Source organism: Musca domestica, unplaced genomic scaffold, assembly GCF_030504385.1.
Source record: "Musca domestica strain aabys unplaced genomic scaffold, Musca_domestica.polishedcontigs.V.1.1 3, whole genome shotgun sequence".
Classification (NCBI taxonomy): Eukaryota; Metazoa; Arthropoda; class Insecta; order Diptera; family Muscidae; genus Musca; species Musca domestica.
Window position 1 is genome coordinate 18,335,153 of NW_026712299.1, and position 16,668 is coordinate 18,351,820.

A 16,668-nucleotide genomic window follows, 5' to 3' on the forward strand; every position below is an offset into this window, starting at 1 on the left:
ATGAAGGGATAGAGCTGTAAATCCGAAATTTGATATTGAGGTCTCTGTTAGTATCTGGAATTTAGATATGGAGGTGGTTTTGGACATGTGTACTACAATTATATGAAAAGCACTAAATAGTACAGAATTTCGTATTGGGTAAAGGAATAGTCTGGAAATCCGTAAATTTCATATAGATGACACTGTTGGTGTCTGTGGTTAAGAGATGGAGGTGGTTTTGGAAATGTGTAGAATAATTGTCCAAAAAGTGCCAAGTAGTACTAAATTTGGCATTAGGTGACGAAATATGACTGAAATCTTGAAATTTGATGTAGATGTCGGTATCTGAGGTTGAGATTGGGAAGTGGTTTCGGAAATGTGTACTTTTATTGTTCAAAAAGTACTACATTTGGTATTGGGTGAATGGATGGTGATAAAAATCTGATATTTAGACAACTGTTAGTATCAAAGGTTGAGATTTTCTGGTGGTTTGGAAATGAGTCCCATATTTGTACGAAAAGTATTAAATGGTACTCAATTTTGTATTGGATTAAGTGATAGGGCTGGAATCTCTAAATTTTATTTTCAAGTCTCTGTTGGAATCTGGAATTGATTTTGAATCGCTGTTGGTGCATAGGATGAAGAGATGTAGATTGTTTTGTTTATATGTTGCTAAACTTGATGTTGGGTAAAGGGATAGAGCTGCAGTTCCAAAAACTGATAATGCTGTTGGTTTCTAGGATTTACATATGGAGATTTTGAAATAGTTTTAGACAGAAAAATTGGATGTGTGTCCACATCCACTAACATCATCCTCGGCAAAATTCAAATTGAAAGATTTTGAAGACCTTTTGGTGTAAAAGGTAAACATTTTCCTATTATTCTTTTCGAAAAAGGAAAAACTTAAATAATATAAAGTAAATGTATGAAGTTTTGATTAAAAAAAGTTGTCGAACTGACAAAAAACATTTTGTTACTAAAAAGGCCTAACCCGAACTAAAAGTGAACTTTTCGCTGACGAATTAGCGGGCACTGGCTAGTCTAAGATAAAGGTATTGAACATTATGACCCCATGTGGGGAGGTACCAGAGTAGGTACCATCTTCACACGAAATCTTGTGAAATCTTGTAAAAATATTGGGATGTGTAAAACTTGAAGTGAATCTGATTCTTTTTTGTATTTTGTGAGTGTTAAAATGTGGGGGTGGTACAAGTCGGAGTAGTCCGATGGAATATCTTCACCACTAATCTTGTGTTGATACGAATATTGGGATGTGTCGGATTTAAAAATAATCGGATGCCCATATCGCCAGTAATGCGCTTAATGTTTATTCAAAAAAGTTGACCCATTTGTGGGGGAGGTACCAGAAGGAGTGGATCGATAGCTTCCATCTTTACACCATTTCTTATGTTAGTAAAAATATTGCGATGTGTCATATTTGAAGAGAATCGGATGCTTATTTGGAATTTTATAGTTAGTTTATTCAAATTTTTGACCCTTTGTTTTTATTGTCCATTTTCGCCTCTGACATAGCACTGATACAAATATTAGAATTTCCAAAGTTAGTACAAATTTTATGATCGTCTCTCATTCTATATAGTAAATTATTTTTTATATATACCCTCTGTATCCATATGGCTATAAAAATCTCTTCTCAGTGGCTTAGAATGTTTTCTATAGAAAATCATATTTTTTTTATTTACTGAGAATTGTTTTCCACACGAAAAAAAATCAGTTCTCTTTGGCTGAAAATCTGAAATAGAAAATGCTCCTGAAGATTGTTTAATATAAATCGCAATATTTTTTCACATCTTAATTAGCTTTCAAAAAATGTATACCTAAGTGAAATATATAAAAAATTGAAAGAAGTCAAGTACAAATTCCACATTAATTTGACATTAATCTCTTTCAAAAAAAATACAATAAAAAAATCAAAAACAAACAACTTACCCTTGAATTCAAAAAGAAAGAACCCAAAAAAGAAAAACATCTCAGCTAACAACAAGCAAGAATATAAGAACTTTTCTTATATCATATCAAATGAAATAAAAAACTGTTTTCTTTTCTCAAAGAGCCTCCCCTGTCGAATGATTCATTTTTTATTTGTTTTTTTTTTTTTTTTTTTTTTTTTTTTGCTCTTTATTCTCTACTATGGAAAAGCTTAGTATACAAATGATGCGCCAGCCATTGGAAATATATGGGCGGGCGTCTAATACGAGCCAAAACCAGCAACAGCATCATCATCATCACATTCTTCTCCTTCTCGTAATCAAAATACACAAACATTCTTCTCCACCATCCAACAAAAATATGTGAATATTTTATATCTAGAAATTTATATTCACCAAAAAGAAAATCGGTATCAGTCAATCATTTATTTATATATATCATCAACAACAAGCAACAACCAGAAGCAACAACATCAGCATCCTCATCATCAAATCTCATTAACATCTTCTTTAATGTTGCAGCTACTCTGTGGTATCCGTCACTACGACCGTCCGTCCGTGCGTCCATTCCACTCATCGTCGACAACAACGTGTCGTGTTTTTATTTTCAGCATTTTTTTTTTGCCACTGCTTCTGCTGTGTTTTTCTTATTTTCACAATAGAATTTTGTGCTAATCATACTCATGTGAGTTTCCCCCTCCTTCCGGCTCCACTTCCTCCCACACACTGCCACCATCACCTTTTATTTTGAAATTTTCGCTTTTTATATTTTTAGAGATTGGACTAATTTTTTTCTTTTGCTTTTAATTTAGTCGAGAAAAAAGTGAAGAATTTTTGTCTGAAATATGCAGACCACTTGAAGTTCAATTTGAGAAAAAACGCAAAATATTTTGATTTCCTGCATTATTATTGAATATTTGTAGCACGCAGAGAGGTCATATATCACTGCAACATAACATTCCGAATTTTAGGAAATTTTGGAAAATTTTTAAAAATAATTTTCAGGACTATTAGATGTGATAATGAGAATTTTTCACGGTTTGGTAACACTTTCGAAACAATTTTTATGGATTTCTTTAAAAAAAAAATTAAAGGCCATTTAAAAGTACTTTTAGGGTTTATATACCCTACACCGCCACACTGTAGTACAGTGATTTATGTCTATGCATTTTTATTTATAACATTAAAAAGGAAATTAAACGGAAAAGAAAAAGTTCCTTTCGAGGATCTTCATAGAAACACATTCTAAGTCGATTTATGCAAGCACTTCGTATATAAAGTACAGGTAGCATTTTATATCCGATTGAAATGGAATTTTCCACAAATACTTTGGTAGGCCCAGGAACGAACCCTATTAAAATCGGTCCAAATTTAGATATTGCTCCCATATATATCTTCGTCCGATTTGAATTTTATTTTGCGCCATTATTTTGTAGCATTCGTCCAAACAGGATGTATTTCGGAACATCCGACCGAATTCAGGTTAGAAGCAAGTAATTCAAATTTTATGAAAATCCGTCCATTTATAACTATAGCTTCCATGTATATGATTCATTCGAAATACCTCTGCCAAATTTCATCAAGATCGGTTGAAATTTGGAAATAGGTCCCATATATATATATGTGACTGTTTACACATCCGACCGAATTCAGCTTAGAAGCAAAAATTTGGTGAAAATTGTTGCAGATATTGTTGCAGTTTTTTCATCTCACCCTGTATATGGAAGCTTGGCAGAGTAATTCTGAGCTGTATCTGATATCTGGTACCAAATAACATTGTTTTGGTGTGCATATTACTCATGTGAGGGACTTAAACCCTAAATCGGATGAAACGTATGTATGGGAGCTATAACTATATCTGGACCGATATTTACCAAAATTAAAGTATTTATTTCTAAGATGAATTCAGTCGGAATTGCAAAGATTCAGGTCATTTGGACTGATATTGGCCATTGGTTGCACAATAAACCTGATATCGGATAAGGATTAATATGGGAGCTATATCCAAATCTGATCTGATCTCGATAAAATTTGACAGAAGTATTTTCGGGCTGCTTCTCATATCTGGAACCAAATATTATTCTTGTGGAGTGCATATTATGCAAGTGAGGGATTTAAACACCAAATCGAATGAAACATAAATGGGAGCTATAGCTTTATCTGAACCGATTTTTGATTTTTGGGCTTGCTTAATTTGATGAGCTTACTTCATTTGAACTTATATTGGTCATTTGGTGCACAATTAACCCGAAATCGGTTGAAGATATATATGGGAGCTATATCGACATTTTAAGCGATTCTCACTAATTTCAATAGGGTTCCTCCTTGGGCAAAACAAATATTTTTTGGAAAAATTCAAATTCACAAAAAATTCATCAATCGGATAATAAATGCAACCTGCATTTTATTCTATGGTATAAAAACGCTCATAAAATGCAAGATAAGCATTCAATTCTTTGTAATCTTCACACGTTTCAATATTTCCGTTAAAACCTGATCTGGAGTAAAGATGGTAGATATCGGCCTACTTTTTCTGGTATCTCTCACACAAAAAGTTAAAATGTTGACCAAAAAATTGAAAAAATGATCGTTCTCTTTAAATATTGCAGAATTCAATCTTTGTATTAGATGAAGTGGATTACTTCGGTGCACTACATGTGATACCTCACGCTAAATTCCAAAATTATCACATACCTCATATAAAATTAAGAAAATAGTCGTGCCAAATTTGACACGTTGTAATATTTTTTATTAGACCTATGTCGAATACGCGATGGAACCTCCTCCATAAACCTCCTGAATAATCATAACACAAGTCAAACCGGCAAAGAAAGTCCTAAAGTCAGGCGGGCCGATTTTATGATACCCTACACCACTTTGCTTATTTAGTTGAGCTCCACATAACAATTAAAATTTTTATGGGAGAATTCAATCATACACCCTATGATTATAATTATAGTTAAAAAAGACTAAATATGCCGAAGCATTTGTATTTTTTAAATTCGGACTTGTATTGCCCATTTGGTGCAAAATTAATTTGAAATCAGATAAAGATATATATGGGAGCTATATCCAAATATGAACCGATCTCGATAAAATTTAGCAGAGGTATTTCTGGGCTGCATTTGATATATTTCCCTGAATATCGTTGTTACGGAGTGCATATTACGGCTGTGGGTAACAAATACAACAAATCGGATGAATAATATATATGGTAGCTATAGCTATATCTGAATCGATCTTCACCAAATTTGGCATATTTCCTTCTAGACTCAATTTGGTCGTATGGTCCAAATTCCATCCCATTTGGGCAAATATTAGACGTTTGGTGCACAATAAAAGGTAAATCGGATGAAGTTATATATGGGAGCTATATCCAAATCTGAACCGATCTCGATAAAATTTAGCAAAGGTATTCCTGAGCTGCATTTGATATATTTCCCCAAATATTGTTGTTACAGAGTACATATTACGGCTGCGGAGGACAAAAATAACAAATCGGATGAACAATATATATGGGAGCTATAGCTATATCTGAACCGATTTCGATCAAATTTGGCATACTTATTTTCAGGCCTAATTTGGTTGTATGTGCAAAATTTCATACTATTCGGGCTGATATTACACGTTTGGTGCACAATAAAAGGCAAATCGGCCGAAGATATATATGGGAGCTATATCTAAATTTTGACCGATTATCTCCAATTTCAATAGGATTCGTCCTTGGGCCAAACAAATGTTGTTTGGAAAATTTCATCTCAATCGGATAATAAATTCGACCTGCATTTTGTTCACAAGAATACATGGACAGACGGACGGACGGACGGACGGACAGACGGACTGACATGCATAAATCAATTCAGAAAGTGATTCTATGCAGATCATCAAAAGGAACTATGGGTCTATCTCGTTTCCTTTTGCCTGTTACAAACAAATGCTCAAAGACATAATACCCTGACCACCTTGTGGTGTAGTGTATAAATATATTTTAACAAACGGGTATAGGCTGAGGGTATACATCTGTCTGTAATACCCACTGACACTTTCTTACTTGTTCAATTCATGACCAGACATTGCAAGCAATCGTCGTCCATTGCCCCCATAATCCTTCAAAAATATTTCAAAACACTTGCGATCATTGCCCGAAGTTTCCTCAAAAAATATTCTATTTTCGTTCAAAATGACCTTCATGTGACAAATTGATAATAGAGCAACAAATTTGTGAAAGAATCCAGTTTTAGTAAACCTCAAGTTCATATTATAATAATAAAAAATATAATAATATGTTTGTGTTAATTTTACAATTTAATTTAGTGTTTATACATAAAATTCAATTAGTATTTTGCCAAGCGGAAAATTCATTTTTTTACATTCCCATTGGCTGTTGTTCCGATATCTTTGCTCTTCTTAGCCAAATACTCTCAGATAATTTGGCATACATTGACATTTCTTAAATAGATCACATTTAGCAAAAGCATTTCTAATTTGTTCGACACTATTATGGGTGGGTATTTACCTGAGCATTCCATAGAGATCAAAAACGATGGCAAATCAAACGCTGCCGGGTACGACAATGATGATGATCATCATCATCATTACCATAGTCTTCGTCATTATCAGCATGACAAACAAATAAGAAAAAATTACAGCAGTGGCAGCAAAAGCGTCAGGAAAATTTCAAAAAGAGCCAATGGCCACATAAAATAATTTTTCTATTTAAGTGCAAAAAAATGTTCAGGGGGGACCGAGTCTGTCATACCCATCGAAACATTTGCAAGTACCGCTAAGTTTGTTTACATTGGCACTTTACTTCCGAAATATTTTGCACCAAGAAAAACAACAACAAAATGAAATTTTAAGTATGTGTAGGTAGGTGCTGCAAAAGCGTATCAAAATATCATCATCATCATGTAGGCATTTAAAGTGTGTTATTTTAAAAATAACGCAAAGAAATAGGTCTTAGAAAATATTTTTGTTTACTCAAGGCGGCAATTACTGACTGCTCACCCGTTGGGATATTTCAATTTTTATCACATTTCACATGTGAAGGAAAATTATTTTCTTTTTTTGGCTGGGAACCTAAATGAGTTTGAGCTAAATGGTCTTAAATAAAAATTCCTTAAATATCATAAAGTTGGGTAATTTTTCAAGGTATTGCAAAAATAATATTCTTAACCAAATTAAAAATTATAGCTGTAAAATAATTTTAGAAAAAAATATTCAGGTTAAACCCACTATTATGGAACTGATAGTTCTGGGAAAATTGTTCTTAAAATAATCCACAATTGCAGTTTTGATGGTCCAATATCTTTTTGGCAACATTGGCTTAAGCAACTCACGCACTTTTCGGTTTTGTTTCACTGTCGAACATCTTTAACTATGAATCGTCTTACAAACGTACAACGCTTGCAAATCCTTAAACTTTAGTATCAAAATGCGTGCTCTGTTAAGAAAGTTCATCGAAGTGGTGAAGTGGATTTAATCGACCCACATTTCGCACATTACGCTTTCGTGGAGTGTGAACTCAAGAAAATATCGCAGTTGTATCGGCCAGAGTTAATGAGGACCAATAATTATCGAATCGTTATAAAATTCCAAAATTTTTACCATTTAATAAATTTCGAACAAATAAATTTAGTAACATTTAGTACATTCAAACAATTTTAGTTCACATTTCCAAAACTATTCCCATATCTTAATTCCAGATACAAACGCAAACCTTAATATCAAATTTCTGAGTTTCAACCCTTTTCCTTCACCTAATACCAAATATGGTACCTAATACCAAATATGGTACCATCCATACCAAATATGGTACCATCATCCGTCCAACCTAAACCAAACTGTTCCAAATTTAGTACAATTCGCCTACTACTACTACTACTACTACACATTTCCGAAACCAATATCATATATCAAAATTTACTTTACAACTTAGATTCTCATACTAAATTTAAAGTTTTTAGCTCTGCCCGGTAACGTAACACCAAATGGTAAAATTTTAGAACTTTTCATAACCTTAAAATTCGAATTTCAAGATACCTTCTGGTACATGTATCCTGCACTCCGTCAGAGACTCTCATTCCAAATTTAAGAATTCTAGCTCATTCCGTCTGATTTCAACAAGACGATGCCACATGCCACACAACATCAAATTGGTCACCATTGGCACGAATTATGGCCTTCAAACGGCCATGAAACCGTCACACGCTGCCCGAATGTTGCTTTGCAGTATTTTGGTCCATTCCTGTGATCGAAACTTTGGTATTTTTAGTGCCTACCTTGCTTTCCAAAATATTCCAGACAGAATAGTCCAACACATTGGTATCCGGAGATTTTGGTGGCCATTGTGCGCTGGAAATGAAGCGAGGAACCTCATTTTGTAACCATTCTTGGGTGGCGCGTACTGAGTGCGATGTTGCTGAGTCCTGTTGGAATGTCCAAGGTCTGCGGCCAAAATGTTTGCGTGCCCAAGGCTTTAATACACCCTCCAGAATATTTTCGCATTAATATTCGGCGTTTATTCTGGCGCCACGGTCGATTAATACGACCGGAGAGCGACCATCGGCTGTTATGACGGCCCACACCATCACCATGGCAGGCGCTTAAGTTCTGGTGACCAACCGAAGGTGCACATTTTCAGCTGACCTCTTTGGCAAGTAAACACTATCATTTTGCTTGTTTACAAACTGCTGGACAACGAATGTTTTCTCATCGAAGAAAACCAAATTCGGTAGTTCACTACTTACGGCCAAGCGAAGCAACTCTTTAGTTTTTTTGAGTTATTTTCTTTCTGTTGCGGTGTAAGTTCTTGCGCTGTTTGGTATTTTTATAGCTTTACCCTGAGCTCATTTTTCAATATTCACTGAATGGAATATTGCGATATATTCAGCTCACGAGCCATGTTCGGCCACTGCGACGCTGGTTTCGATCAAGTCGCTTCTTTACTTTTCGAACCATTTCTGCTGACGTTGCTGTTTTCGTCCGTCCACCATCCGTATCACGGTAACGAGCGATGGTACGAGACACAAAAGATTTATTAACATTTAAATACTGGAGAGCTCTAACGATCGCCATTTGTGGGTTTCCAGCCAAATATAAAGAAAGCACACAATATGATGAGCTGTCACTGGAACATTTTAAGAGCTGTCGAACTAGTGGCTTAGAAATGACAGCAGTCTGAAGTTGGTTGCAGTTTTTTCATCTCACCCTGTATATCCTGCACTCCATCAGAGACTCCCATTCCAAATTTCAGAATTCTAGCTCATTCCGTCTGATTTCAACAAGATGATGCCACATGTCACACAATAGGCACACAATAGACTTTTTCGCAGTTGTATCGGCCAGAGTTAATGAGGACCAATAATTATCGAATCGTTACAAAATTCCAAATTTTTTACCATTTAATAAATTTCGAACAAATAAATTTAGTAACATTTAGTACATTCAAACAATTTTAGTTCACATTTCCAAAACTATTCCCATATCTTAATTCCAGATACAAACGCAAACCTTAATATCAAATTTCTGAGTTTCAACCCTTTTCCTTCACCTAATACCAAATATGGTACCTAATACCAAATATGGTACCATCCATACCAAATATGGTACCATCATCCGTCCAACCTAAACCAAACTGTTCCAAATTTAGTACAATTCGCCTACTACTACTACTACTACTACACATTTCCGAAACCAATATCATATATCAAAACTTACTTTACAACTTAGATTCTCATACTAAATTTAAAGTTTTTAGCTCTGCCCGGTAACGTAACACCAAATGGTAAAATTTTAGAACTTTTCATAACCTTAAAATTCGAATTTCAAGATACCTTCTGGTACATGTATCCTGCACTCCGTCAGAGACTCTCATTCCAAATTTAAGAATTCTAGCTCATTCCGTCTGATTTCAACAAGACGATGCCACATGCCACACAACATCAAATTGGTCACCATTGGCACGAATTATGGCCTTCAAACGGCCATGAAACCGTCACACGCTGCCCGAATGTTGCTTTGCAGTATTTTGGTCCATTCCTGTGATCGAAACTTTGGTATTTTTAGTGCCTACCTTGCTTTCCAAAATATTCCAGACAGAATAGTCCAACACATTGGTATCCGGAGATTTTGGTGGCCATTGTGCGCTGGAAATGAAGCGAGGAACCTCATTTTGTAACCATTCTTGGGTGGCGCGTACTGAGTGCGATGTTGCTGAGTCCTGTTGGAATGTCCAAGGTCTGCGGCCAAAATGTTTGCGTGCCCAAGGCTTTAATACACCCTCCAGAATATTTTCGCATTAATATTCGGCGTTTATTCTGGCGCCACGGTCGATTAATACGACCGGAGAGCGACCATCGGCTGTTATGACGGCCCACACCATCACCATGGCAGGCGCTTAAGTTCTGGTGACCAACCGAAGGTGCACATTTTCAGCTGACCTCTTTGGCAAGTAAACACTATCATTTTGCTTGTTTACAAACTGCTGGACAACGAATGTTTTCTCATCGAAGAAAACCAAATTCGGTAGTTCACTACTTACGGCCAAGCGAAGCAACTCTTTAGTTTTTTTGAGTTATTTTCTTTCTGTTGCGGTGTAAGTTCTTGCGCTGTTTGGTATTTTTATAGCTTTACCCTGAGCTCATTTTTCAATATTCACTGAATGGAATATTGCGATATATTCAGCTCACGAGCCATGTTCGGCCACTGCGACGCTGGTTTCGATCAAGTCGCTTCTTTACTTTTCGAACCATTTCTGCTGACGTTGCTGTTTTCGTCCGTCCACCATCCGTATCACGGTAACGAGCGATGGTACGAGACACAAAAGATTTATTAACATTTAAATACTGGAGAGCTCTAACGATCGCCATTTGTGGGTTTCCAGCCAAATATAAAGAAAGCACACAATATGATGAGCTGTCACTGGAACATTTTAAGAGCTGTCGAACTAGTGGCTTAGAAATGACAGCAGTCTGAAGTTGGTTGCAGTTTTTTCATCTCACCCTGTATATCCTGCACTCCATCAGAGACTCCCATTCCAAATTTCAGAATTCTAGCTCATTCCGTCTGATTTCAACAAGATGATGCCACATGTCACACAATAGGCACACAATAGACTTTTTCAGAGGAGAGATCGGTGAACATTTTATTTACGTTCGGGACCGGTCAATTGGCCGCCGTGATCGTTCGACTTAACCTTTAGACTTTTTTGTGGGGGCTATATTGAAGCTCATATTTATACAGACGAGCCCGCTTCAATTGACGCATTGGAAGGCAACATTTAACAACATTTCCCGAGATACCGGCCGAAATGTTGAAAAGAATATGTTAAACTTGAAGTAAGCGGATAGATCATTTGAGCCGCAGTCGCGGTCACCATTAGCATGAAATAATCTGCAAAAATTAAATTTTATGGACCATATTATCGATTCGCATATATGTTTCATGCATTTTTCCGAATGTTACGTGCTTTTTTTTAGAAAACTATCCCATACCTCTCAAAAAATCACCTTCAATAAATCCACATTTTCAGCAATTATTTCACTTATATTACAGTAAACAATCTTCTAGATATTAAGTATTTCTCTGCGGGATATAAATTCATAAATTCCAAATGCCCATAGAATAATACTGTTTGCAATTTTCTGTTTGCCTATTAAATTTAGGAATTTCGTTTACTTTTCATCTAGAAATTATAAACAAATTGTTCATTGAAATTCGCACAGCAACATATTTAAGTCCTAAATTTATTAGCTCAGTTATGCCTAACATATTTCAAATCTGGATTTTGTTACTGACAACATGTTTTATCAGGTTTTTTTCAATTGACTCATAGAGAAAAGTTTATGGCCGCAACCATCAATCGAATTAATCTTAACTTTTATTCCATTTATAAAATCTTATCGACATATCCTGATTTCTTCTGCGAGGTTAAAGTGAGAAATTTCCGCAGAATCCCATTTACGCCACACATTTTGCTTGTCTCGAAGGCGACACATGAAAAGAATCCACATATGTAAAAACTTTTTTTGAGTTCGACAGAAACTTCATCACCCATCATATATTGTGAATTGTACAGCAACAATTGATTGGTCTATGCGAATCTTATTATGTTTTTTTTTTTTTTTTGGAACCCAAAAGATGCCATTACCAAGCAAAAAAAAACGAATCACACAACAGAGAATCATGACAAACGTGAAGAAAAAAAACTTAACTAGTGTTAATTAGAAAATTTTGCAGCGAAGGTAGATAGATATTTGTACACAAATATAGATACAAGGAAGATTGGCAAATATGCAGATATGTACAACACATTGAGTGTTGAATGACGTTGACACTATCAAAAACCAAAAAATCAATCTGATGAATTCATTTATTGCATGAAAACAAGCAAAAACAACTACAACAAAACGAGAAAAAAATTTAAATTAGGTGGTCTCACGTGAAATGAGATCAAAGAAAAAATCATTTACATGATTTGACAAATTGCCAGGGGATAGAATCAAGTGTACGAATCTTGATGATGAATACAACTCTGGCAGTATATCACAAGGTGTGATGTTAATTAAACGTAAAATGAGTAATTTTCAAAACTGCAAGTATATAACTTATGTTGGTATCCTGTCCTTATCCTAAGTCTCCTTTTAGGAATCTTAATTTCTATCAAAAACACATGAATTTTTCAATACAATTTAAGCCCAGCGGAATGTGTGACTAACCGCCTTACTATTTTCGAATAAAGACAATCAAAACGATAGACAGACACCCAGTCGCTTGGCAAATATTTTACAAATCTCATGATTGTCACTTGTGTTTTCTTTCAATCGTTCTTGTCTTGTCTATGTTTTTTTTTTTTTGTCTTATCGTGTTAATTAAAATAAATAACTAAATAATTGGGTTAAATATCTGATGTTGTGTTATTGTTTCCGGATCTAACATTTGCCCTTATGGGATAAAATCATTCATCCAACCGTCGAATGTCTATCTAAATCATGTGAACGGGGAAAAAACACAATATTTGTTTTAAAAATGAGCATTATTCATCAATAAACTAATAAGCAAAAACCGAATATATATTATTTTACATTCAGTTCGACACAATCTTGTCAATTTTTTAAACAGAGATGTTCCACAGTCCCCTTCCTTTGCCACATTACAGACAATGCAATTACACTTTTCTCTTTTCCACTTTTCTTGTGTTGTTATCATCTTGCAGTTTCCACTCATATTTGGAAAAGCTTCAGAAAATCCAATGTTCGATTATCCACTTCTTGATGTAATTGTACAGGGTGAGATGAAAAACTTCAACCAACTTCAGACTGCTGTCATTTCTAAGCCGACAGCTGTTAAAATTATTCCACTGACAGCCCATTATGTTGTTTACAAGCGTACAAAAGCATTTTGGTGAGAATTTTCCAGAAAAAAAATTATTCGTGATGGAATTCAAGCGTGATAGAGTGATTTCTTTATATTTGGCTGGAAAACCACAAGCGGCTATATTTTGTATCCCGTACCATCGCTCGTTACCGTGATAATGGTAGCGTTGCCCGACGTCAGGATGTGGACGGAAGAAAACAGCAACGTCAGCAGAAATAGTTCGAAAAGTAAAGAAGGGACTTGACCGAAGCCCGCGTCGCTGTGGTCGAAAAATGGCTCGTGAGCTAAACATATCGCAATATTCAAATCAGCACATATTAATAAATTAGCTCGAAGTAAAGCCATTGAAATTCCAAAAAGTGCAAGAACTTACACCGCAACAGAAAGAAAATAGACTGAAAAGAGCTTAAGAGTTGCTTCGCGTATTTACTTACCAAAGAGTTCAGCTCCGCTTGTATTAATCGACCGTGACATTAGAATAAATACCGAATACAGACCTTGGACATTTCAACAGGACTCAGCACCATCGCACTCAGCACGCGCCACCCAAGAATGATTACAAAATGAGGTTCCTCGCTTTCCAGCTCTCGATGGCCACCAAAATCTCCGGATACCAATCCGTGGGACTATTGTGTCAGGAGCATTTTGGAAAGCAAGGTTGGCTCTAAAAATAACAAAGTATCAATCGCCTCAAGCAAGCGCTTCGCCGGGAATGGGCCAAAATATCGCAGAGCAACATTCGGGCAGCGTGTGACGGTTTCATTGTCCGTTTGAAGGCCATAATTGGTGCCAAAAGCACTATTTCCGACATTTTTTGCTTTCTTTAATAAAATTTAAAAAAAAAATGTCAAAATTATGGCATTTGATTTTGTTGCAGTTTTTTATCTCACCTTGGAAATTATTTTACATTCTGTTCGAAACATTCTTGTCAATTTTTCAAAACAGAGATAATCCACAGTCCCCGACCTTTGCCATATTACAAACAATGCAATCACACATTTATCATTTTTCTTTTTTCTCGTGTTGTTATCATATTGCAGTTTCTAGTCATATTTGGAAAAGCTCCAGAAAATCCAATGATTGATTATCAACTTTTTGATGTTATTCTTCATTTGATAATCTCTGATATCTCACAGGCCACAAAATGCGATTCCAGTATGTGGTGCCAATCCACTTAAATCTTTGTACCGGTTCTTCAAATGCTCAGCAACTCCAAGCCCTGTCGTAGATTTAAGTTACATGACGCTGAGATGTTCTGTTTGCCAACAATTTCACTCTGGAAGCTTCCCGTCAAATTCGTTCATTCTTAAGTAAAATTATATATAAACCAAAGAACATTTGATTTTGAATATCACTATGATCACTCACATGCCGTCATTAACCAATTCACACTACCTTTGTTTCATTCGTTCCATTTATTTAACAAAATTAATTAAACAATTATTTATGAATGAAAACAAAGAACATTTTCGGATCATCTAAATGAGTATTATTCTAATAATCAATGAAGGTGTAGCCAAATTTCATTAACGAGGCCACCACGAAAAAAGTAGTATTAGTATCCAAAATTCCTATGGATTTGAAATATGTAAACAATAAAGATTGAAGAAATAATAAACAATTGCATACCAAACAACAACCACAGCAGAAACATTAAATATTCAATCAATATCCTTGACCTTTCATCAAACTCAAAAACAAACATCTATTTATAGGCGTTTTTGTGGTTGGTTATTCAAAAAGGAAAAGCAATCTTCCGTTAATTGATATGAATATTTTCAAAATAATTACGTTTGGAAAAGTTGAAAACCATAATTTCCAGAATCTAGAGCAGTTTTTATTTATGTACACATGAATATATCCGGTAACGGAACTATGTGGGTGTTAATAAAACAATCAAATTCCAAAGTGTTTTTTTTTTTCATTTTCTTAAATATGAGGATACCTAGATGGGAATTGAAATGTCTTAAGAGCCGACGCCCACAACAATTTGTATTTTACGTTGTATTCAATTTTTATGCTAGACATTAGTGTTTTTGGAACATATTTGTTTAGTCTTTGTAAATAATTATGGTATGTGGGTCAAGTGAAGAAGTTCCTATTCAGTAGATATGTGGACACTTATATTGTTTATGTAAATATTTAATGTTTAATGTTTGAGTATTTCATGCAAATGTTGACCGCAACTGCTCCTCAAATGGTCCATCCGCTTAGTCCACGCTATCCAACATTTTGGGCCGCTATCCCACAAGTAAATGCTTCAATATTGTCTTCAAAAAGTGAGCTGACCATAATATGGAAGAAGCGCGCACTGAACTTTCTTAACAGAGCACGCATTTTGATAATAAAATTCAATGATTTGCAAGCGTTGTTTGATTCGACGATTCATAGTTAAATTATAGATCAAGCTGAAGATGTTTGACAGTGAGCTGTTTAATCCAGTGTTTAGCTAACAAATCATAAAGTCTGAAATTCCAACAAATTATACAGGTTTCTTTTGTGGATGTGACCAGTGATGAATGCTACTGCGATTTTTACTCCTGTTTCCAAAGGTGGGAATTTTTTCGTCAGATGCCTTCAGAAGGCTTAAATGGATTTTGTGGTATTTAGACAGAAGTCCGATATTCTCAATATTGCAGTATTTCAACAAAATTCGATGAATCTACCTTCGTGGAAATAAATCAAGTTGGTACCGAATTCCTTATATTGCCGTTACATTTCTAAGGATTCAGTACAGTCTGTGTGGTATTGGTTTCCCCAATAGCGTGTGATTTCTTTCCAACACAAGATAGATTGCAAAGATGTACAGCTATCCTATAACTTTAAAAAGCCAAAACTGTGACTCTAGGCATGTATCGTCCTGGGACTTCTTAATGTGTGACCTTTGGGGCATATTGAAAAATATTACTCTTATCATAGATTCTCTACAGATTAAATTTGTAAATTTCGAAACATTGGAAATTAAAATGGAAACCTAATTTAAGTTAGGTGTAACTAACTAACTGCAACATATCTAAACCATTCCAATTTGACCTTCAGTGCTTCGAAATTCATGAATTTAAAATATGAAGAATATTAACGGATGTGCTTATGCCGGCTTGCCCTTTTCCTTCGACTCATATGCGCGAGAATAGCCTCGAAAATACACGATCGACCTTGTATATCTTTATGACTTTTTGCAATAGTCAAAAAATTATATTATATAAAAATATATAAAATTATATAAAATTATATTATATTAAATATTAGTTTATGCAAATAACGTATGCAGCATCTTCAGGATCAAGTAATTAATGTGTCTACGATCAGGTGGTTCTGAAAGCACTACATTCCTTTACAAAAACATTGGCAAAAATACTGTACT

The 16,668-nt window shown here is 35.0% G+C and overlaps 1 protein-coding gene across 3 annotated transcripts in view; it reads right to left on the reverse strand.

The window, feature by feature from the left end:
- The window catches only part of LOC101890779 (tau-tubulin kinase homolog Asator), an 80,874-nt gene that overhangs the window by 59,893 nt on the left and 4,313 nt on the right, over positions 1–16,668 (reverse strand). The gene's annotated exons all lie outside the window — the stretch shown is intronic.